The sequence below is a fragment of the Lissotriton helveticus genome, chromosome 1_1 (assembly GCF_964261635.1).
Source record: "Lissotriton helveticus chromosome 1_1, aLisHel1.1, whole genome shotgun sequence".
Taxonomy (NCBI): Eukaryota; Metazoa; Chordata; class Amphibia; order Caudata; family Salamandridae; genus Lissotriton; species Lissotriton helveticus.
Genome location: NC_136057.1, coordinates 28252205 through 28277929, shown reverse-complemented (window position 1 = coordinate 28277929; position 25725 = coordinate 28252205). Strand labels below are relative to the sequence as shown.

The 25725-nt window shown below is 44.8% G+C and overlaps 1 long non-coding RNA gene across 8 annotated transcripts in view; it reads right to left on the bottom strand.

The window, feature by feature from the left end:
- Window positions 1–25725, bottom strand: part of LOC144817987 (uncharacterized) — an 89317-nt gene that overhangs the window by 33297 nt on the left and 30295 nt on the right. The window lies entirely within an intron of this gene.

The window sequence follows — 25725 nt, the reverse complement described above, 5'->3', positions numbered from 1 at the left end:
TTTAATCATGATGGCTATTATAAGCAACAGCATTTGTAGAGAGCATCAAGAAGCTTGGTACCTGAATAAGTTAAACCCAAGATGCCCTAAAAAGACATAGGAACCCATAGAATTCATGTAACGCCGAGGTAAATTTTCATTGTCAACTAGGCCAGTAACTGGTAAAAGAGAAGAGGCTTACTCAAATCATGTTGTCCATCACAACACAAATTGATGGTCTCCTTTCCTCTTTCCTACAGAGAAAAAATAAACAGACACCTGCAAAACAAAGAAGAAAAAAAAAAAGACACACTGCACTTGCCAGGAATTCGATAAGAGAACACGCACATTTCTCCCAAGGTAAATTGATAAACCATCAGCATATACACCGATTCTGACGACAAATCTATTGGGATATTTCAATTTAAAACACAAAACACTTCCTTTTCAGGCACCCAAAAAATATGCTCTAATATGCAGACACGATTAACAATGAATTTTCAAAACATCTATTTCTTTTGGATAAATGCACTGCCAAATTGATTCTTGCAACTTGAATTACATGATTTTAGGATATCTAATAAAAACATATTATGATTAGCAACTTCACAAACACGCACTCAGGGAAAAAAAGACACTCTTGCATGCAGAGCAATTTTGTCATCACATTGGCGTTAATTACAACATTCAGCAATGATGGATTTTGTTTACCTGCCATTAACATTACCTCATTTTCTAGGGCTCAGTACCTTTCATATTTAAGAGATGTAAATATTCTGAGGGGTCAAGTAGCAAAACAGGAATACACTCCTGTGTAAGGCTGAGTCATGCATGCATCCATTCCTGGTTGTAACTCTCATCCACTTTAAAAATGTATCATTCCATGGTGATGCAATCTCAAATCTTACTTGGCGTCCACTTTTATTCGTCCAAATATTCCTTTTGTAGGATCATTCCAAATTCTGCGAGCGTTCAAGCATTCATATATCTTTAGAGGTGGTCATGTGACATTCAAGATCTAGTTGTGCCACTGCTTTTGGTAAAACTCGTACGAGAGCTGGTATTTGCATGATAGCCCCACTTGTTTGCGTTTTAAATACTGTTTGTATCTCGAACATCAATTGGCTTTAGGCATCAAAACACCTGATATTAGCTTCTTTGTGTGCATCCTCTTGGTCAATTTTGTGGTAGAAGTACTCTCTGAAAAATGTGACAAAGAAAGTCGTCGCAATACCCCAACCCAATCCATACTACACAATAAAAGAGTAAAGTCTTATTGTAATCATGAATGCAGCTGGAAGCAAAAATATTTGCAGAGCATTCAAAAAGCAACAAAAAAATCTTACTAGGTTTGATACTTTCAAATTAAACCCATGTCCCCCTCTAATAAAGTAATAGGCAATTATAGCACTTAAGTTATTTATCACATACTTGCCATCTTTTTCAGGGCTGGATACACTGAAGAGCTAGTAAATGCCACATCCACCTCCATTAGATACATTATAATTACAGGCTATAGCAATTAACACAAAACTACAGAGTAGAATAGGGCCCAAGGGGAATTATTGTTATAGACCTACATACACCTTGTCCCCCAACTCAACATATTCAATACACGGAAGGTGTTATAGGTCTGTCATGCAATCCAGACACACTAGGGGAATCTCAAAGGTATTCCACATCCAAGGCTGGAGTAACAGGATAGATAAAAGGATACAAAAGATGTGAAAAGTACCCATCAGCCCACTCAATAGTGGAGGCTCGTCATTTGGGATTTTGAATGAAGATAGTTGGTGTCCAAATAGCACTGCCTTCAGTGAATCCTGAGGCTAGCATAGGACCCAAAGGTTGGACCTTCAACCTAAACAAATGACAGCACAGGTGGCTGAAAAGGGCTTAGTTGCAGTGCTCAAAGATGTGAAAAAAGGAAAATGATCCAAGTGATTATAAAAATGCCTATCTTGACGTCAACAAGAAAACTTTATTGGGTATGCCCGTCAAGATGGTATGATTAAAAACAGAGTGACAATAGCCAGAAAGATGGTTAGCTATATATCCGAGATGTTATCTGGTCAACATGTTTCAGCCTGTAAAGGCTTTCTTCAGGACCTACGTATCACTACTGCAACACTTACTTAGTAACGTGTGAAAAAAGAAAGAATAATCTTTTCATGGGTGGTGTATCCCCTCCTGTTAGAAAAAAGAAACATAAGATAATGTTGCACAAAACAGAAATGAACAGCGTAACTGACATCTCATACAGTGACAATTACACACGCATGGAATATTAACACTGTTCATAGTCTTCTCACTTACCCAACTTTGTGGGATCAGGAGCCTCACCTCACCTGGCGACAGCTCAGGCTAAAGGAGGCCACGCACTAAAAAGAAATATTTACAAGATCAAAGTAAAAATATGTTCATCATATATGCAGTTATCTACCAAATCACCAACAGACTCAGGCAGTTGTTGGCCATGACCATTCTCTACTCGTGAGAATGTGTTGACCCAATGTATATCTGAGAATATTCTTACACTCATTGGGATTGTCTATAACCTAAATGGTGATGTGCACCCCTGCTTCTTATTCAAAAAACCGTTCTGTTTTTTATATTTTTACATTTTTTATATTTTTTGGGTGACACACATAGCCAAAAAGTGTAAATACTGTGTCATCTGTCGCATAACCTCACCACTTAGCAAGAAATCATGTATCTCTCCACAAGCTAAAGGTTCGCCTTAATTTGTTACAAAAACTAGCAACTGAGCAAGCAGTCATGTTTCCCACCACAAGTTTAAGGTTAAGCTCCAAATAGTCCTATCTAGGGTAGAGAGTATGTAAAAACTATATACAATACTCTAGGATGCTGAGGGAGATAGTGTGTGTTCCTGAATCACAGACTCCTCACACACGAAGAAAGCATTAAAAATCTAAACGTTTAGCCAACCGCCCCTGCAGCGCTTTCAGCCCCTAGAGAAAGGAAAAGACTCTCACCCATAGCAGCCCTGTCTGACCACCTACCTCTCCGTCGTTGCCTCTGGCTTAAACTGAGCCGAGGGGGAGGTGGTGTGTCAGCAGAGCCTGCACGGACATAAAGATCCGTGGCGGACCAGAGAGAGACACACTTGCTGTCTACTCTCCTATTGGATCACGCCCGCACACTAGTTACACCAATCACAGCAGGTCTCCGCCCGCGTCAGCTGCTCCAACGTCTGCGATGCAGAAAAAATGCTTTTTATCAGGGCGGACCATGTAGAAAGCTTACATCCAGCGTGTGCCTATTGGTTCATAGTCTAAAAAACGGAAGCAGTAAAACGCAGTATACAAGTATCCTGCGCATGCAGCACACACCTCCAAACCCTGTGGCCGACCCTCAATGGTCCAGGCCAAGTTGCCCGGATGTTTTATAGAGGACGCTGTAAAAAAGTGAAATCTACGCCGCTAACTTAGCAGGCTGTCTCCGCAGCTGATAGAGAATTCTAATTGGTTCGCGTCCTGCCTGAGTGGACCAATACACACGCTATCTGGGACAGTGCTAGCGCTGACTCACAAATCAACGCGCTACCTAAAAAAGAAGGAGAAGAAGAATATCAACGGTCAAATGCGTCAGACCAAAAGTTATATAAGTATACATCCAAATAATAGTTTACATGTTTTACGACCACTCATAAGTGGCCGAGTACACTTCAATGCCCATAGCGTGTGGACGTGAGTCACATCTTGTACTCTCCTCAAGACAGTTTTACTTAAAATTAGAATTCAAATTAGGGCTACCTCCCACGATTATCTATAGAACCTGTCAGTCATGTCAGAATGCCTTCGCTGAAAAAATCATTCCGCATTCCGCAATATACGTGTGGGCCAGCAGCCACCCGAGGCATACCTGGAATGACATGGTTATGGCGGTGACACAGGTGTGATTCACATAAACCTGTGTGCTTATGGTGCTCACCCAGGTCTTGTTTAGTGAGGCTTGGACAGATCATGACATGCCCCTCTACCAACACCTCTATCCTGTGTAAGGGCAACACCAAATCGATGGAAGTTGTTCAGAAAACCATATTCTCTGTGTAACACAGTTGCTGTCACTACAACTGTAACCATGGAACATCATCGTTCAATCCTACGGAGTCACACATCAACTTATGGACCCATCTCTGCTCTTTTCTCAATAGAAATTGGGACCTGTCCGCGACATGCTGGGGTATGTACGGTTGTTCTAACACTACCCATTGGAGGTCATCAGGTTGGTGTCTAGCTGTAAGGAAATGTGAGGTCAGACGTGTCGCTTGCTTGCTACGCCTGATCGTGCTTTTATGCTCTTGTATCCGTAGCTTGACCTTCCTCGTAGTCATACCTATGTATCTTAAATTGCACGGGCAGGTAATTAGATAAATTACTCCCTCACTATTGCAATTAGTATGACGTCTGAGTACCCAAGGTTTAGCTGTGCCAATGTCAACCTGGAGAGTTTTCCTCGTTTGTGGGCATACTGAGCAGTTTCCGCAAGGATAGTGCCCTTGGACCGGAGGGAGATCCCACAGCGTGGCTATCGGGGTCTCTGGGGTCGTTCGTGGTCTAGTGTGTACCAATTCATCTTTGAGGTTGTTCCCTCTCTTGAACGCAAACAGAGGCAAGGGTAAGTTCTCTCCGGTACTGTTTAAGATACGCCATCTGTGTCGTATGATTTTCTGAATCCTCGATGATGAAGAATTGAAAGTCGTCACACACGCCAATCTGTCTAGAGGTGGTTTATTGACTGGAGGTGCTAAGAGGGCCTCACGGTTGTTGTTTTCTGCCCGTTTCTTGGATTTCTTAACCAAAGACGCTGGATATTTTCGTGCAATCAATTTTGTCGACAGATCTTTAGCTTCAGATTGAAAATCCACTTTGTCAGAACAGTTCCTGCGGACCCTCAGGAACTGCCCAAACGGGAGGTTCTCACGAAGAGAACGAGGATGATGGCTATCAAACCTCAAAAGCGAGTTGCGGGCCATTGGTTTCCGATAAAGCGTGCTGGCTAAGTGGCCATCTTTTGGGAAGATCCACAGATCCAGGAAAGACAGTGCTGTTTTACTGTAGTCCAAAGTGAACCTTAAGTAAGGATTCTGACTATTGAGCCATTCTTTAAAACCCAGGAGCGATTGTTCATCACCGCGCCACACCAGCAAGATGTCGTCTATGTACCTTTTCCACACCATCAATTTCTGATGGTGTGGATTGGTGATGGCAAGGACACAGTCAGTCTCAAATTGGTGAACATAAAGATTCGCCAGACTCGGCGCAAATTTACTCCCCATTGAGGTCCCTGACACTTGCAAGTACAGGTCTTTTTCATAGGCGAAAAAATTTTGAGTCATAGCCAGCTTCGCCAATTCCATTATAAAAGGGATCGGTGTTATGGTGTCTGGTGCTGCATCCTCCAGGAGACGTCTCACTGTTTCAAGGGTGTCTAGCTGGGGTATACAAGTATACAAAGATTCCACATCTAGGGATACCAAGATGTCTCTCTCCGTGTCGAACTGCACCTCAGGTAGTAAACGCAGCACATCCTTTGTGTCCTGTAGGTATGATGGCATTTTCTTCACCAGTGGACTCAAAAACACGTCCACAAAAGTGGACAAGGGTTCAAGAAGAGACCCTATCCCAGAGATGATCGGACGTCCCAATGGAGGTCTGGTGGGTTTATGTATTTTAGGCAAGGTATAGAATGCCGGAATGGTAGGAAACTTGGTCATTAAGAAAGCGGATTCGTGTGCTGTGATCCAGCCTTCACTGCTTGCTTCTTCCACTAGGCATTTGATCTCGTTTGTGAGCCTTAAGGTAGGGTTCTCGTCCAAAAGGGCATAAAACACGGTGTTGTTTAGTTGTCTCAGGCACTCAGTCCTATATGAAGTGGCATCCTGAACCACTATGGCACCCCCCTTGTCGGCTGGCTTTATAACGATATTAGTGTCTTTTGACAAAGTTGTCAAAGCATGCCTCTCTACCTTGGATAGATTCTGGTAACAATCATCTTTTGAGAAGTCAAGTGATTTCAAATCGTGTAGGACTGCTGCTTCGAAGGCACCCACTCTGGATGGTACTTGTTGAAGTAAGGGCATGAAGGTAGATTTAACCCTCAAGCCTGTGTTCCTATCAACAGTTGGATCCTCCGACTCTTTGTCTCTGAAGAGATGATGTAGCCTGACAGTTCTAAAGAATCTCTCCATTTCTCCACGGAGCTGAAAGGAGTCTCCATTGTTCGTCGGTACATAACCCAGGCCTCTGTTGAGTAATTTGTGCTCACACGTAGTGAGTGTCCGCGTGCTCAGGTTCACCACAAGGTCCTCTTTTGCGTCTGTACATGATACGCCTGACCTCATTTGCTGCGATGTGCTGGGTCCTCCAGTTCGTCTGCCCACTGGACTTGGTTGCCTCTGCGCCTGCCCCGATTCCAGCCTCGACCCTGTCCTAAAAAAGCCTGGCTATCGAAGTACTGGGGCTGCATTGGATAGTGTGACATAGGTGGGGGGAATTGGGGATAACCCCACGGGGCTGGTGGCCACCATGGTCCCTGTTGATACATATTCCCTCGCCCACTATACCTCCGATTGGCTCGTGCCTGGCGGCCCTTACTTCTCCATTGACTGGTGTTACCCTTCTCAGCATCAGAAGAATCGGAATCAGAAGAGGTAGCATAAGAAGAACCTGTTGTTTTTGGTTTACTCGAATCACTAGGGTTGTAATTTTCACTAGTGTAGGGATATATCTTCTCATGTGAGAATTTTTCAAGATCTTTCTTAAACTTCTCTATCTTCGCAAAGAATATTGGATCTCTATACTCTTTGTTAGCCTTGTTTGAGTCTTCCTGTTGTTTCTCAAACTTCTTGGTGGTGAGAGTAGTCTTAATCTGTCCTTCTAGGACCTGTATCTCGATTAGAATGGCATCCGCTATCCTCTTGGCTGTCGTGATAATCAGAATTAGCCAGTCCCTAGTACAGCGCCACGCTATCAATGACCAGTCCTTGACGAAGGCTTTATCCGTCAGGAAAAGCCTTGGAGCGTTGGTCACTATTAGGCCTGTGGGTGCGCATTTACCATGTAAATACTCTGCCATGATCTGTCCGTGCACAGATGTACGGGAGAGGCTCTTCTTAAGATTGAGTACTGTTTCCCAATCTCCTACGACTGTCGGGGTTGTGGTTGGTATCTGATCCAGCATGCTGGGGTTCTCACTCAAAATGGATGTTAAAATATCATCATCATAACCTAGGCCACCAAAGTCTGCCATGGTGATATTGGAAAGGAATAAACTGCAAGGCAGAATTGGAATGCACGAAAATATCCAGCGTCTTTGGTTAAGAAATCCAAGAAACGGGCAGAAAACAACAACCGTGAGGCCCTCTTAGCACCTCCAGTCAATAAACCACCTCTAGACAGATTGGCGTGTGTGACGACTTTCAATTCTTCATCATCGAGGATTCAGAAAATCATACGACACAGATGGCGTATCTTAAACAGTACCGGAGAGAACTTACCCTTGCCTCTGTTTGCGTTCAAGAGAGGGAACAACCTCAAAGATGAATTGGTACACACTAGACCACGAACGACCCCAGAGACCCCGATAGCCACGCTGTGGGATCTCCCTCCGGTCCAAGGGCACTATCCTTGCGGAAACTGCTCAGTATGCCCACAAACGAGGAAAACTCTCCAGGTTGACATTGGCACAGCTAAACCTTGGGTACTCAGACGTCATACTAATTGCAATAGTGAGGGAGTAATTTATCTAATTACCTGCCCGTGCAATTTAAGATACATAGGTATGACTACGAGGAAGGTCAAGCTACGGATACAAGAGCATAAAAGCACGATCAGGCGTAGCAAGCAAGCGACACGTCTGACCTCACATTTCCTTACAGCTAGACACCAACCTGATGACCTCCAATGGGTAGTGTTAGAACAACCGTACATACCCCAGCATGTCGCGGACAGGTCCCAATTTCTATTGAGAAAAGAGCAGAGATGGGTCCATAAGTTGATGTGTGACTCCGTAGGATTGAACGATGATGTTCCATGGTTACAGTTGTAGTGACAGCAACTGTGTTACACAGAGAATATGGTTTTCTGAACAACTTCCATCGATTTGGTGTTGCCCTTACACAGGATAGAGGTGTTGGTAGAGGGGCATGTCATGATCTGTCCAAGCCTCACTAAACAAGACCTGGGTGAGCACCATAAGCACACAGGTTTATGTGAATCACACCTGTGTCACCGCCATAACCATGTCATTCCAGGTATGCCTCGGGTGGCTGCTGGCCCACACGTATATTGCGGAATGCGGAATGATTTTTTCAGCGAAGGCATTCTGACATGACTGACAGGTTCTATAGATAATCGTGGGAGGTAGCCCTAATTTGAATTCTAATTTTAAGTAAAACTGTCTTGAGGAGAGTACAAGATGTGACTCACGTCCACACGCTATGGGCATTGAAGTGTACTCGGCCACTTATGAGTGGTCGTAAAACATGTAAACTATTATTTGGATGTATACTTATATAACTTTTGGTCTGACGCATTTGACCGTTGATATTCTTCTTCTCCTTCTTTTTTAGGTAGCGCGTTGATTTGTGAGTCAGCGCTAGCACTGTCCCAGATAGCGTGTGTATTGGTCCACTCAGGCAGGACGCGAACCAATTAGAATTCTCTATCAGCTGCGGAGACAGCCTGCTAAGTTAGCGGCGTAGATTTCACTTTTTTACAGCGTCCTCTATAAAACATCCGGGCAACTTGGCCTGGACCATTGAGGGTCGGCCACAGGGTTTGGAGGTGTGTGCTGCATGCGCAGGATACTTGTATACTGCGTTTTACTGCTTCCGTTTTTTAGACTATGAACCAATAGGCACACGCTGGATGTAAGCTTTCTACATGGTCCGCCCTGATAAAAAGCATTTTTTCTGCATCGCAGACGTTGGAGCAGCTGACGCGGGCGGAGACCTGCTGTGATTGGTGTAACTAGTGTGCGGGCGTGATCCAATAGGAGAGTAGACAGCAAGTGTGTCTCTCTCTGGTCCGCCACGGATCTTTATGTCCGTGCAGGCTCTGCTGACACACCACCTCCCCCTCGGCTCAGTTTAAGCCAGAGGCAACGACGGAGAGGTAGGTGGTCAGACAGGGCTGCTATGGGTGAGAGTCTTTTCCTTTCTCTAGGGGCTGAAAGCGCTGCAGGGGCGGTTGGCTAAACGTTTAGATTTTTAATGCTTTCTTCGTGTGTGAGGAGTCTGTGATTCAGGAACACACACTATCTCCCTCAGCATCCTAGAGTATTGTATATAGTTTTTACATACTCTCTACCCTAGATAGGACTATTTGGAGCTTAACCTTAAACTTGTGGTGGGAAACATGACTGCTTGCTCAGTTGCTAGTTTTTGTAACAAATTAAGGCGAACCTTTAGCTTGTGGAGAGATACATGATTTCTTGCTAAGTGGTGAGGTTATGCGACAGATGACACAGTATTTACACTTTTTGGCTATGTGTGTCACCCAAAAAATATAAAAAATGTAAAAATATAAAAAACAGAACGGTTTTTTGAATAAGAAGCAGGGGTGCACATCACCATTTAGGTTATAGACAATCCCAATGAGTGTAAGAATATTCTCAGATATACATTGGGTCAACACATTCTCACGAGTAGAGAATGGTCATGGCCAACAACTGCCTGAGTCTGTTGGTGATTTGGTAGATAACTGCATATATGATGAACATATTTTTACTTTGATCTTGTAAATATTTCTTTTTAGTGCGTGGCCTCCTTTAGCCTGAGCTGTCGCCAGGTGAGGTGAGGCTCCTGATCCCACAAAGTTGGGTAAGTGAGAAGACTATGAACAGTGTTAATATTCCATGCGTGTGTAATTGTCACTGTATGAGATGTCAGTTACGCTGTTCATTTCTGTTTTGTGCAACATTATCTTATGTTTCTTTTTTCTAACAGGAGGGGATACACCACCCATGAAAAGATTATTCTTTCTTTTTTCACACGTTACTAAGTAAGTGTTGCAGTAGTGATACGTAGGTCCTGAAGAAAGCCTTTACAGGCTGAAACATGTTGACCAGATAACATCTCGGATATATAGCTAACCATCTTTCTGGCTATTGTCACTCTGTTTTTAATCATACCATCTTGACGGGCATACCCAATAAAGTTTTCTTGTTGACGTCAAGATAGGCATTTTTATAATCACTTGGATCATTTTCCTTTTTTCACATCTTTGAGCACTGCAACTAAGCCCTTTTCAGCCACCTGTGCTGTCATTTGTTTAGGTTGAAGGTCCAACCTTTGGGTCCTATGCTAGCCTCAGGATTCACTGAAGGCAGTGCTATTTGGACACCAACTATCTTCATTCAAAATCCCAAATGACGAGCCTCCACTATTGAGTGGGCTGATGGGTACTTTTCACATCTTTTGTATCCTTTTATCTATCCTGTTACTCCAGCCTTGGATGTGGAATACCTTTGAGATTCCCCTAGTGTGTCTGGATTGCATGACAGACCTATAACACCTTCCGTGTATTGAATATAGCAATTAACATCCATCTGCTAAAGGATGTGCCTCATTCAACTTATTGTTCACCATAACACACACGGGTGCTAGCCTTTCCCTTGCTATTTCCTATCAGGAGAAGAGAGAGAAAAAAGGAATCCTAGCCAAAATATAAAGATGAACAAAAACACCCAACTAAAAAAAGACAAATAAAAGGACACGGTGCATATGGTTGCAATTAGATCAGAGAAGCTGCCTATTTTCTAAAAAGTAACCATTCACATTATCAAAAACAGGCATGAATGAACAAGTTACTTACCTTCGGTAACGATATATCTGTAAGAAACAGTAGTTAGTATTAGATTCCTTACCTTAGAATATCCCCAGGCGTCAGTCTGGATCCGGAAACTTTTGCGTAGCAGTACCCCTGCGCGTCGGTAGGCGTCGTCTGCAGGCGTCCCCTGCGGCTCCGCGTCGTCGGCGTCGTGATGACGTCGCTGGAGTATATAGACGCCGCCTCCGCGCGCTGACGTCAGTTCTTTGCACACAGCTTTTCCGCGCCAGAACACGCAGAGCCATGTGAGAACCAACACTGGTGCCATTTGAAAACTAGGGCCCTGAAAGGGATGTCCTTAACCCTAGGTATCAGTTCGCAGAACGGGGAGGATGGGAGGGGCGGTAAGGAATCTAATACTAACTACTGTTTCTTACAGATATATCGTTACCGAAGGTAAGTAACTTGTTCATCTGAAAGAAACAGGTTAGTATTAGATTCCTTACCTTAGAATAGATACCCCAGCAATACCAACCCCGGTGGTGGGTCTGCGAACCAATACAACCTACACCAGAAAGTCCTGGAGGACCGAACGGCCAAAGAAGCCATCCCTCCGGACTTGACTGTCCAGGCAGTAGTGCCTCGCAAAGGTGTGCAGCGAGGCCCACGTGGCCGCCTGGCAAATGTCCTGCAAGGGGACTCCCCGGCCCAGGGCAGTAGTAGCCGCCGTGGCCCGAGTGGAATGGGCCCTCAGCCCAACAGGAGGCTCCTTCCGAGCCAAAGAGTAGCATGCTTTGATGCACAGGACGACCCACCGAGAGATGGTCCGTTTCTGTACCGCCCTTCCCTTCTTCTCACCCACGTAGCCAACAAACAGTTGGTCATCCACCCGGAACTGGCGTGTGCGATCCATATAGAATGAAAGCGCACGTTTTGGGTCCAGACGATGGAGCCGCTCTTCATCCTTTGAAGGATGCGGAGGCGGGAAGAAGGAGGGCAAGGTGATGGACTGCCCAATGTGAAAAGCAGAGACTACCTTGGGCAGGAAAGAAGGTCTAGTCCGAAGAACCACCTTATCAGGATGAACAGACAAGAAAGGAGGTTGAATAGAAAGAGCCTGGAGCTCACTCACTCTCCTGGCAGAGGTGATGGCTACCAGGAAGGCCGTCTTTAAGGTGAGAAGACGGAGAGGACAGGAATGAAGGGGCTCAAAGGGAGCGCACATCAGGAAAGTCAAAACCAGGTTCAAGTCCCACTGAGGCATCACGAACGGAGTTGGAGGATACATGTGCGTGATGCCCTTCAAGAATCTTAACACAATAGGGGACTTGAACAAAGATGGCTGATCAGGTAGCCTCAAGAAGGCGGAAAGGGCAGAAAGATAGCCCTTGATAGTGCCCAGAGCAGAGCCCTGCTGGGCAAGGGAAAGGAGGAAGAGGAGAACCTCAGACAGAGGGGCAGAAAGGGGATCCACAGCCTTTGCTGTGCACCATGCCACAAATCTGTTCCACCGGCAGGCGTATACCGACTTTGTGGAGGGACGCCTGGCTGCCAGAATGACATCACAGACTTCAGGAGGCAAGTCAAATGGCCTCAACTGTCGCCGCTCAATCTCCACGCATGGAGGTGGAGACTGGACAGGTTCGGGTGGAGGACCGTCCCCTGCTGCTGCGACAGAAGGTCCTCCTGAAGGGGCAGGCGGATCGAGGGACCGACTGTCATGCTGAGTAGCTCGGGATACCAGTACCTTCGAGCCCAGTCCGGAGCCACAAGGATAACTTGGGCCCGGTCGCGCCTGATCTTCTTCAGCACTCTGGCAGAAGTGGTATAGGCGGAAAGGCGTACAACAGACCGCAACTCCACTCGCGCCGAAAGGCGTCGCCGAGCGAGTGCCGTCTTGGAAACTCCAACGCGCAGAACTGATGACATTGCGCGTTCTCTTCTGTGGCGAATAGATCTAACCAAGGCTCTCCCCATTGCTGAAAGAGGCCTCTCGCCACATCCGAGTTCAGACGCCATTCGTGATCCACCGAGCACCGACGGCTGAGTTCGTCCGCCCTGGCGTTCAGAGAACCTGCCAGGTGTTGAACCGTCAGAGTCACGCCCTGACGTTCCAGCCATTGCCAGAGGCGCAGAGCCTCCTGGCAAAGGGTCCACGACCCAACACCGCCCTGTTTGTTGCAGTACCACATGGCGGTGGTGTTGTCCGTGAACACCTGCACCACACTCCCGTTGACAAAGGGGAGGAATGCCTTCAGTGCTAGGCGAATCGCCCGCAGCTCCAACATGTTGATATGGAGCCGGGATTCCGCCGGAGACCAGAGGCCTCTGATCTCCGCCTCTCCCAAGTGGCCACCCCAGCCTTGGAGGGACGCGTCCGTCACAACCACGTGCTCCGGTTGGGGAAGGGAGAGGGATCTGCCCCTGACCCAATCGCGGTCCGTAAGCCACCACTGCAACTGTCTCGCAGTGCCCTCCGAGATCAGGACATGGTCGGATAGGTTGCCCTGATGCTGGGCCCACTGAAACTTCAGGTCCCACTGCAGAGCCCGCATCCGCCACCTGGCGTGATGCACCAGCAGGATGCAGGAGGCCATCAGCCCCAGAAGCCGCAGCGTCAACCTGACCGAAACCCGGGATAACGGCCGAAAGATGGGAATCAGAGCCTGAATATCCCGGACCCGCCGTTCCGGAGGATAAACCCGAAACTGCGCCGAGTCGAGAACCGCTCCGATGAAAAGGAGCTTTTGAGAGGGACACAGGTGTGATTTCGGCACATTGATGGAAAACCCCAGCTCGTGCAGGAGGTCTGCCGTCATCTGAAGGTGGTGGACGACTGTCTGGGGCGAGCCCGCCTTCAACAGCCAGTCGTCGAGGTAGGGGAAGACTGAAACCCCTAACCGGCGCAGATGAGCTGCGACCACCGCCATCACTTTCGTGAACACCCGTGGGGCGCTGGTAAGGCCGAATGGGAGCACGATAAACTGAAAGTGCTCGTGGCCTACCGTGAACCGCAGGTAACGCCGGTGGGCCGGCAGGACGGGGATGTGAAAATACGCATCCTGCAAGTCCAACGCTACCATCCAGTCTTGTGGGTCTAGAGCAGCCAAGACCTGAGCCAAAGTCAACATCTTGAACTTCTCCTTCCGGAGGAAGCCGTTGACGTTCCGTAGATCCAAGATAGGACGCAGGCCTCCCTTGTCCTTCTTGGGTACCAGAAAGTAGTGGGAGTAGCAACCACACCCTACTTCTGGCCCAGGAACGCGCTCGATGGCCCCCTTGGCCAAGAGGGCCGTAACTTCCTCCTGCAGAAGTGTCAAGTGGTCCCCCGACACACGGTGGTTCTGCGGTGGCATGGCTGGAGGAGTGGACTCGAAGGGGAGGGCATAGCCCCTTCGAACAAGCTGCAGCACCCACCTGTCCGACGTTATCGCGCGCCAGCGGGAGTGGTGATGGCGAACCCTGCCACCCACTGGCGTCACGTGAGCCCGAAAGCTCGGACTAGGAAGGCTTGGATGCAGCAGCGGAGGGAGGCGTGGACTGACCACGCCGCTGGCCTCTACCGCCACCACGGCGGAAACCACGGCCGCCACCGCGCTGGGGAGCGTTCTGCGTCGCGTGGCCGGCAGCACGTGCGGGACCTCCCCTCCCTTGGCCACGAAAGGGCCGAAACGAACCCGTCTGCTGGCGCTGGGTCGAAAGACCCAAGGACTTGGCCGTGACCCTGGAGTCCTTGAAGCGCTCCAGCGCGTGGTCCGCTTTGTCACCAAACAGGCGACTGCCATCAAATGGCATGTCCATGAGCGAATTTTGGACGTCTGGCGAGAAGTTGGCAGATCTCAGCCAGGCATGGCGACGAATCGCCACCGTAGTGGACATGGCCCGTCCCAGTGAGTCTGTTGTGTCCAGACCACAACGGATCGAGTACCGCGCCGCATCCCGGCCTTCAACCAAGGCCCGGGTGAGCTTGTCCCGCACTTCCTGGGGGCATTGCGGCAAACACTCTTCGACCGTATCCCACAGGGAGTGGGTGTAGCGACCCAAGAGGCACGCGGTGTTACAAGACCGCAGCCCAGCGCTCAAAGAGGAAAACACTTTTTTACCAAATTGGTCGTACCTCTTTGATTCCCGGTCGGGCGGAGCCGACGGGAATGCGGACTGTGAAGTGGAGGCCTGGATCACCAGACTCTCCGGGGAGGGATGGGTGGATAGGAAGGCAGGGTCGTCCGAGCATGGACGGTGGCGCCTGGCAACGTTCCGGTCAACCGGCGCACCAGAAGCGGGCCTGGACCAGGAGCCCAGAAGGACATCCGTCAGGGCCTCATTAAACGGCAGCAGAGGCTCCTGGGGGCATGACTGCGGTTTAAACACTTCCGTCAGAATATTCGGTTTGACCTTCGCGACGGGGAGCTCAAGGTGTAAGGCCTTGGCAGCCCTCATCAGGACCACCGAATAGGCAGCACCTGCCTCAGACGCCACAGGGGACGGAGAGACAAACCCAGGGTTGGGCGACTCGTCCAGGCCACTGGCATCACCCAGATCACCCACCCAGTCCACATCGTACTGGCAGGCACGGGATAGAGGGTCCTCAGACCCCTCCCAACCCTCTCCATACTCCTCCTCGTCATACCCATATTCTGGGTCGACGATATAGACATCGGGGTCAGCGGGCCCCATCGGCGTCGGATCCGGCGCCGATCGACGCCGGTCCGGCTCCGCGTCCGGAGTCGGGGAGGAAAGGGGGGTGGCGCCGCGCGGCGTCGGTGACCCGACGCCGGCCGGAGCCGACGGCGGAGTCGCTGCACCACGCGGGGGCGGTACCACGGGTTGTCCCACAGGAACCGACGCCGGAGAGGCCGGGAGACCAGCCGGCGACGAACCAGAGGGAACCAGCGGCGCCGGGGCCGGAGCCACCGGCGGCGCCGGGGCAGGAGCACCCGAACCGCTCGGGCCCCCAGACGGGACCGACGGGCCCGCAGGCGCCGAAGGCCCCGCCGGAGAAGACCTCGCCCTCATAGCAATGAGGAAGGCCTCGATCTCCTCACGCGACGCGCCTTCCCCAGGGACCGACAGGTGTGGGGTAGACGGCGTCGGCGACCCATGCGGGACCGCGGGGGTGGGGGGAGTCGGGGGTGCGATGGCGACGCCCCGACTTCTTGTGCTTACCTGACGAGCCGGAGGAATGGTGGCGACTCCCGGAGCGCCCATGGCGGCTCCGCGATCGTTCCCTCGACCGCTCCCTCGACCTCCGACCGGACCGGGACCGCTCTCGACGCGGGGCCGACACCCGGAGCTCGAGAAGCTTGCGGGACCGCTCCCGCCTAGCTTTTCCAGTCAAGGCCCGACAGTCGACGCAGGACTCCACGTCGTGGTCCGCGCCCAGACACCGGAGGCAGAGTCGATGGTGGTCGGTGACCGACATCATGCGGTCGCACTCGTCGCAGCTCTTAAACCCAGGCATCCTACCGTAGAAAGATTAAGTTTTACAAACACTTGGTCAAAAGACCGGAGTACTGCTCTTCGGATCTGCGCTAACTGGCGCGGAAAAAAGAAGAACTGACGTCAGCGCGCGGAGGCGGCGTCTATATACTCCAGCGACGTCATCACGGCGCACGACGCCGACGCGGAGCCGCAGGGGACGCCTGCAGACGACGCCTACCGACGCGCAGGGGTACTGCTACGCAAAAGTTTCCGGATCCAGACTGACGCCTGGGGATATTCTAAGGTAAGGAATCTAATACTAACCTGTTTCTTTCAGATTTGCCAGTTACAACTGTAGAGAGAAAATACATTATGCCTTTAGCTACAAGGGAAATAAATAAAACATGTACCTTTTCTAGGAACACAGAATACGCTATGCTTCCAAAGGCCTAGCTCTCAAACAGGTGGACACACCTCATTATCCGGAGACTGTGAACAAACAAAGAAAAAAACGTATCACCCTGCCTCTCCCTAGCTAAAACGTATCCCCAAAGATATTACACTATCACAACCAAGCATTCCCTCTTCCTATTTCTTATTATATTTTTGGCCCAAAATTAAACATGTAACGATTGTTTTTGTTTACTGGTAATCCACACAAATAAGTACTTATCACTTCACCACATCCCAAGCCGCATCAATTCTTCCACTGAAATATGTTTAACCCATTGCCAGCAACTCTCGGCACAGCCGTACTCCAAATAAATGTGCATGTCTCAACAAGACGTAAGAGCTCTTGGATCCAATTCATAATTCAACTTGAGGAATTTTCACGGTCTGGCAATTTGAGACCCATCACAACGTAGAGGAAAAGAAAATGCTACTTTGACGTTTCCTGTTGGAAATAGAAAAAGCATACCCAACACAAAGAAGCGCAATAAAAAATGGAACTAGCAACGAGCCTCTTTCCAGACTGTTTCTTCATAACTGAATTGCAGGAGATTAAGAAACAAGCAACTCTAACCTGCCACCAAAAATACACTATGCTCTTTATTAGACAGCTATTGAGTTATGATCAACACGCAGCCATTATTTCATGTATTTCCATTCAGCACTTTAAAAAACTAATCATTAAACCTCATTAGCGTATTCACAAACAAAACACTGAGGAACAAGACACTACATCCAAATCAACCTTTCGTTCATTCCATTGTTTTTAATTCACACATTTAGTAGTAATGAAGAATTTTCAGAATATTGCAATAACAGTACCTCATCTTATGGCGCATGACATTTCACATTTCAGAGATGCAAGCCTTCGCTGTGCTTCGCAGTAGGAAAACAGCCACATCTTCTCTGTAGAGTAAAGAGTTGCGCACAATGCCTACTCGCATCCACTCATGGTAGTAAGTCATTCAATTTATCAATAGAAGGTGAACAACGCATTACGTACCTACTTTTATTCATGCAAGTGTCACTTTCTTTGGATAATTCCAAATCCTGATCAAGAATTTGCATTATTTAGACATCTAGTTTAGCCATTTAATATCTACAGTCCTGCTGCTGCTTCGAACAAACTGGTACAATTCCTAGTATCTGAATGATATTGGCACTTGTGTTCTCACAGTTGTTCAAAAACTGCTTCAGAATATGCCATATTAGCCTCTCCATGTGCATCTTGTTTGTGGTTTTGTGGTATAAGTGCTCTCTGAAAAATGACAAAAAGAATGTTGTTGCAAAACCCCAGCCTATTCCACAATATGCTTTTAAAGAGTAGGATCCCATTTAATCATGATGGCTATTATAAGCAACAGCATTTGTAGAGAGCATCAAGAAGCTTGGTACCTGAATAGGTTAAACCCAAGATGCCCTAAAAAGGCATAGGAACCCATAGAATTCATGTAACGCCGAGGTAAATTTTCATTGTCAACTAGGCCAGTAACTGGTAAAAGAGAAGAGGCTTACTCAAATCATGTTGTCCATCACAACACAAATTGATGGTCTCCTTTCCTCTTTCCTACAGAGAAAAAATAAACAGACACCTGCAAAAAAAAGAAGAAAAAAAAAAAAGACACACTGCACTTGCCAGGAATTCGATAAGAGAACACGCACATTTCTCCCAAGGTAAATTGATAAACCATCAGCATATACACCGATTCTGACGACAAATCTATTGGGATATTTCAATTTAAAACACAAAACACTTCCTTTTCAGGCACCCAAAAAATATGCTCTAATATGCAGACACGATTAACAATGAATTTTCAAAACATCTATTTCTTTTGGATAAATGCACTGCCAAATTGATTCTTGCAACTTGAATTACATGATTTTAGGATATCTAATAAAAACATTATGATTAGCAACTTCACAAACACGCACTCAGGGAAAAAAGACACTCTTGCATGCAGAGCAATTTTGTCATCACATTGGCGTTAATTACAACATTCAGCAATGATGGATTTTGTTTACCTGCCATTAACATTACCTCATTTCCTAGGGCTCAGTACCTTTCATGTTTAAGAGATGTAAATATTCTGAGGGGTCAAGTAGCAAAACAGAAATACACTCCTGTGTAAGGCTGAGTCATGCATGCATCCATTCCTGGTTGTAACTCTCATCCACTTTAAAAATGTATCATTCCATGGTGATGCAATCTCAATCTTACTTGGCGTCCACTTTTATTCGTCCAAATATTCCTTTTGTAGGATCATTCCAAATTCTGCGAGCGTTCAAGCATTCATATATCTTTAGAGGTGGTCATGTGACATTCAAGATCTAGTTGTGCCACTGCTTTTGGTAAAACTCGTACGAGAGCTGGTATTTGCATGATAGCCCCACTTGTTTGTATTTTAAATACTGTTTGTATCTCGAACATCAATTGGCTTTAGGCATCAAAACACCTGATATTAGCTTCTTTGTGTGCATCCTCTTGGTCAATTTTGTGGTAGAAGTGCTCTCTGAAAAATGTGACAAAGAAAGTCGTCGCAATACCCCAACCCAATCCATACTACACAATAAAAGAGTAAAGTCTTATTGTAATCATGAATGCAGCTGGAAGCAAAAATATTTGCAGAGCATTCAAAAAGCAACAAAAAAATCTTACTAGGTTTGATACTTTCAAATTAAACCCATGTCCCCCTCTAATAAAGTAATAGGCAATTATAGCACTTAAGTTATTTATCACATACTTGCCATCTTTTTCAGGGCTGGATACACTGAAGAGCTAGTAAATGCCACATCCACCTCCATTAGATACATTATAATTACAGGCTATAGCAATTAACATCCATCTGCTAAAGGATGTGCCTCATTCAACTTATTGTTCACCATAACACACACAGGTGCTAGCCTTTCCCTTGCTATTTCCTATCAGGAGAAGAGAGAGAAAAAAGGAATCCTAGCCAAAATATAAAGATGAACAAAAACACCCAACTAAAAAAAGACAAATAAAAGGACACGGTGCATATGGTTGCAATTAGATCAGAGAAGCTGCCTATTTTCTAAAAAGTAACCATTCACATTATCAAAAACAGGCATGAATTTGCCAGTTACAACTGTAGAGAGAAAATACATTATGCCTTTAGCTACAAGGGAAATAAATAAAACATGTACCTTTTCTAGGAACACAGAATACGCTATGCTTCCAAAGGCCTAGCTCTCAAACAGGTGGACACACCTCATTATCCGGAGACTGTGAACAAACAAAGAAAAAAACGTATCACCCTGCCTCTCCCTAGCTAAAACTTATCCCCAAAGATATTACACTATCACAACCAAGCATTCCCTCTTCCTATTTCTTATTATATTTTTGGCCCAAAATTAAACATGTAACGATTGTTTTTGTTTACTGGTAATCCACACAAATAAGTACTTATCACTTCACCACATCCCAAGCCGCATCAATTCTTCCACTGAAATATGTTTAACCCATTGCCAGCAACTCTCGGCACAGCCGTACTCCAAATAAATGTGCATGTCTCAAGACGTAAGAGCTCTTGGATCCAATTCATAATTCAACTTGAGGAATTTTCACGGTCTGGAAATTTGAGACCCATCACAACGTAGAGGAAAAGAAAATGCTACCTTGACGTTTCCTGTTGGAAATAGAAAAAGCATACCCAACACAAAGAAGCGCAATAAAATATGGAACTAGCAACTAGCCTCTTTCCAGACTGTTTCTTCATAACTGAATTGCAGGAGATTAAGAAACAAGCAACTCTAACCTGCCACCAAAAATACACTATGCTCTTTATTAGACAGCTATTGAGTTATGATCAACACGCAGCCATTATTTCATGTATTTCCATTCAGCACTTTAAAAAACTAATCATTAAACCTCATTAGCGTATTCACAAACAAAACACTGAGGAACAAGACACTACATCCAAATCAACCTTTCGTTCATTCCATTGTTTTTAATTCACACATTTAGTAGTAATGAAGAATTTTCAGAATATTGCAATAACAGTACCTCATCTTATGGCGCATGACATTTCACATTTCAGAGATGCAAGCCTTCGCTGTGCTTCGCAGTAGGAAAACAGCCACATCTTCTCTGTAGAGTAAAGAGTTGCGCATAATGCCTACTCGCATCCACTCATGGTAGTAAGTCATTCAATTTATCAATAGAAGGTGAACAACGCATTACGTACCTACTTTTATTCATGCAAGTGTCACTTTCTTTGGATAATTCCAAATCCTGATCAAGAATTTGCATTCTTTAGACATCTAGTTTAGCCATTTAATATCTACAGTCCTGCTGCTGCTTCGAACAAACTGGTACAATTCCTAGTATCTGAATGATATCGGCACTTGTGTTCTCACAGTTGTTCAAAAACTGCTTCAGAATATGCCATATTAGCCTCTCCATGTGCATCTTGTTTGTGGTTTTGTGGTATAAGTGCTCTCTGAAAAATGACAAAAAGAATGTTGTTGCAAAACCCCAGCATTTCTTCTTCATGTGCAAGTTTTATAAGAAATATATTAAATGGTTCCTAGCACCATATTTTAAAAAACGTAGACCCATTTCCCTGAATCAGTCTTATTTGATGCTTTTAAAATTGGAGGACGATGAACTTATATTTAGGACAAGTTGTTTTTTAAAAGTCATTTTTAATGTACGTAGAAGTATGGAAAACCCTTGAATTATTAATGATTATTGTTCCTCTCTTGCACTTTTGAAATGCGTGACTTAGTAAATGCCCTAATAATGTTTTATAGTGTCTATTGTACCTTTGTAGTTGTAATTGTAAATGTCAAATTGTTTTTTAAAGTGTGCTTTTATGGATTTTTGAAATCCGAATAAAGATTTTTGAATTGAATTGAAGTTTGTGGTTTTGTGGTATAAGTGCTCTCTGAAAAATGACAAAAAGAATGTTGTTGCAAAACCCCAGCCTATTCCACAATATGCTTTTAAAGAGTAGGATCCCATTTAATCATGATGGCTATTATAAGCAACAGCATTTGTAGAGAGCATCAAGAAGCTTGGTACCTGAATAGGTTAAACCCAAGATGCCCTAAAAAGGCATAGGAACCCATAGAATTCATGTAACGCCGAGGTAAATTTTCATTGTCAACTAGGCCAGTAACTGGTAAAAGAGAAGAGGCTTACTCAAATCATGTTGTCCATCACAACACAAATTGATGGTCTCCTTTCCTCTTTCCTACAGAGAAAAAATAAACAGACACCTGCAAAAAAAAGAAGAAAAAAAAAAAAAGACACTGCACTTGCCAGGAATTCGATAAGAGAACACGCACATTTCTCCCAAGGTAAATTGATAAACCATCAGCATATACACCTATTCTGACGACAAATCTATTGGGATATTTTAATTTGAAACACAAAACACTTCCTTTTCAGGCACCCAAAAAATATGCTCTAATATGCAGACACGATTAACAATGAATTTTCAAAACATCTATTTCTTTTGGATAAATGCACTGCCAAATTGATTCTTGCAACTTGAATTACATGATTTTAGGAAATCTAATAAAAACGTATTATGATTAGCAACTTCACAAACACGCACTCAGGGAAAAAGACACTCTTGCATGCATAGCAATTTTGTCATCACATTGGCGACAATTACAACATTCAGCAATGATGGATTTTGTTTACCTGCCATTAACATTACCTCATTTCCTAGGGCTCAGTACCTTTCATGTTTAAGAGATGTAAATATTCTGAGGGGTCAAGTAGCAAAACAGAAATACACTCCTGTGTAAGGCTGAGTCACGCATGCATCCATTCCTGGTTGTAACTCTCATCCACTTTAAAAATGTATCATTCCATGGTGATGCAATCTCAAATCTTACTTGGCGTCCACTTTTATTCGTCCAAATATTCCTTTTGTAGGATCATTCCAAATTCTGCGAGCGTTCAAGCATTCATATATCTTTAGAGGTGGTCATGTGACATTCAAGATCTAGTTGTGCCACTGCTTTTGGTAAAACTCGTACGAGAGCTGGTATTTGCATGATAGCCCCACTTGTTTGCGTTTTAAATACTGTTTGTATCTCGAACATCAATTGGCTTTAGGCATCAAAACACCTGATATTAGCTTCTTTGTGTGCATCCTCTTGGTCAATTTTGTGGTAGAAGTGCTCTCTGAAAAATGTGACAAAGAAAGTCGTCGCAATACCCCAACCCAATCCATACTACACAATAAAAGAGTAAAGTCTTATTGTAATCATGAATGCAGCTGGAAGCAAAAATATTTGCAGAGCATTCAAAAAGCAACAAAAAAATCTTACTAGGTTTGATACTTTCAAATTAAACCCATGTCCCCCTCTAATAAAGTAATAGGCAATTATAGCACTTAAGTTATTTATCACATACTTGCCATCTTTTTCAGGGCTGGATACACTGAAGAGCTAGTAAATGCCACATCCACCTCCATTAGATACATTATAATTACAGGCTATAGCAATTAACATCCATCTGCTAAAGGATGTGCCTCATTCAACTTATTGTTCACCATAACACACACGGGTGCTAGCCTTTCCCTTGCTATTTCCTATCAGGAGAAGAGAGAGAAAAAAGGAATCCTAGACAAAATATAAAGATGAACAAAAACACCCAACTAAAAAAAGACAAATAAAAGGACACGGTGCATATGGTTGCAATTAGATCAGAGAAGCTGCCTATTTTCTAAAAAGTAACCATTCACATTATCAAAAACAGGCATGAATTTGCCAGTTACAACTGTAGAGAGAAAATACATTATGCCTTTAGCTACAAGGGAAATAAATAAAACATGTACCTTTTCTAGGAACACAGAATACGCTATGCTTCCAAAGGCCTAGCTCTCAAACAGGTGGACACACCTCATTATCCGGAGACTGTGAACAAACAAAGAAAAAAACGTATCACCCTGCCTCTCCCTAGCTAAAACTTATCCCCAAAGATATTACACTATCACAACCAAGCATTCCCTCTTCCTATTTCTTATTATATTTTTGGCCCAAAATTAAACATGTAACGATTGTTTTTGTTTACTGGTAATCCACACAAATAAGTACTTATCACTTCACCACATCCCAAGCCGCATCAATTCTTCCACTGAAATATGTTTAACCCATTGCCAGCAACTCTCGGCACAGCCGTACTCCAAATAAATGTGCATGTCTCAACAAGACGTAAGAGCTCTTGGATCCAATTCATAATTCAACTTGAGGAATTTTCACGGTCTGGCAATTTGAGACCCATCACAACGTAGAGGAAAAGAAAATGCTACTTTGACGTTTCCTGTTGGAAATAGAAAAAGCATACCCAACACAAAGAAGCGCAATAAAAAATGGAACTAGCAACTAGCCTCTTTCCAGACTGTTTCTTCATAACTGAATTGCAGGAGATTAAGAAACAAGCAACTCTAACCTGCCACCAAAAATACACTATGCTCTTTATTAGACAGCTATTGAGTTATGATCAACACGCAGCCATTATTTCATGTATTTCCATTCAGCACTTTAAAAAACTAATCATTAAACCTCATTCGCGTATTCACAAACAAAACACTGAGGAACAAGACACTACATCCAAATCAACCTTTCGTTCATTCCATTGTTTTTAATTCACACATTTAGTAGCAATGAAGAATTTTCAGAATATTGCAATAACAGTACCTCATCTTATGGCGCATGACATTTCACATTTCAGAGATGCAAGCCTTCGCTGTGCTTCGCAGTAGGAAAACAGCCACATCTTCTCTGTAGAGTAAAGAGTTGCGCACAATGCCTACTCGCATCCACTCATGGTAGTAAGTCATTCAATTTATCAATAGAAGGTGAACAACGCATTACGTACCTACTTTTATTCATGCAAGTGTCACTTTCTTTGGATAATTCCAAATCCTGATCAAGAATGTGCATTATTTAGACATCTAGTTTAGCCATTTAATATCTACAGTCCTGCTGCTGCTTCAAACAAACTGGTACAATTCCTAGTATCTGAATGATATCGGCACTTGTGTTCTCACAGTTGTTCAAAAACTGCTTCAGAATATGCCATATTAGCCTCTCCATGTGCATCTTGTTTGTGGTTTTGTGGTATAAGTGCTCTCTGAAAGACAAAAAGAATGTTGTTGCAAAACCCCAGCCTATTCCACAATATGCTTTTAAAGAGTAGGATCCCATTTAATCATGATGGCTATTATAAGCAACAGCATTTGTAGAGAGCATCAAGAAGCTTGGTACCTGAATAGGTTAAACCCAAGATGCCCTAAAAAGGCATAGGAACCCATAGAATTCATGTAACGCCGAGGTAAATTTTCATTGTCAACTAGGCCAGTAACTGGTAAAAGAGAAGAGGCTTACTCAAATCATGTTGTCCATCACAACACAAATTGATGGTCTCCTTTCCTCTTTCCTACAGAGAAAAAATAAACAGACACCTGCAAAAAAAAGAAGAAAAAAAAAAAGACACTGCACTTGCCAGGAATTCGATAAGAGAACACGCACATTTCTCCCAAGGTAAATTGATAAACCATCAGCATATACACCTATTCTGACGACAAATCTATTGGGATATTTTAATTTGAAACACAAAACACTTCCTTTTCAGGCACCCAAAAAATATGCTCTAATATGCAGACACGATTAACAATGAATTTTCAAAACATCTATTTCTTTTGGATAAATGCACTGCCAAATTGATTCTTGCAACTTTAATTACATGATTTTAGGAAATCTAATAAAAACGTATTATGATTAGCAACTTCACAAACACGCACTCAGGGAAAAAGACACTCTTGCATGCATAGCAATTTTGTCATCACATTGGCGACAATTACAACATTCAGCAATGATGGATTTTTTTTACCTGCCATTAACATTACCTCATTTCCTAGGGCTCAGTACCTTTCATGTTTAAGAGATGTAAATATTCTGAGGGGTCAAGTAGCAAAACAGAAATACACTCCTGTGTAAGGCTGAGTCACGCATGCATCCATTCCTGGTTGTAACTCTCATCCACTTTAAAAATGTATCATTCCATGGTGATGCAATCTCAAATCTTACTTGGCGTCCA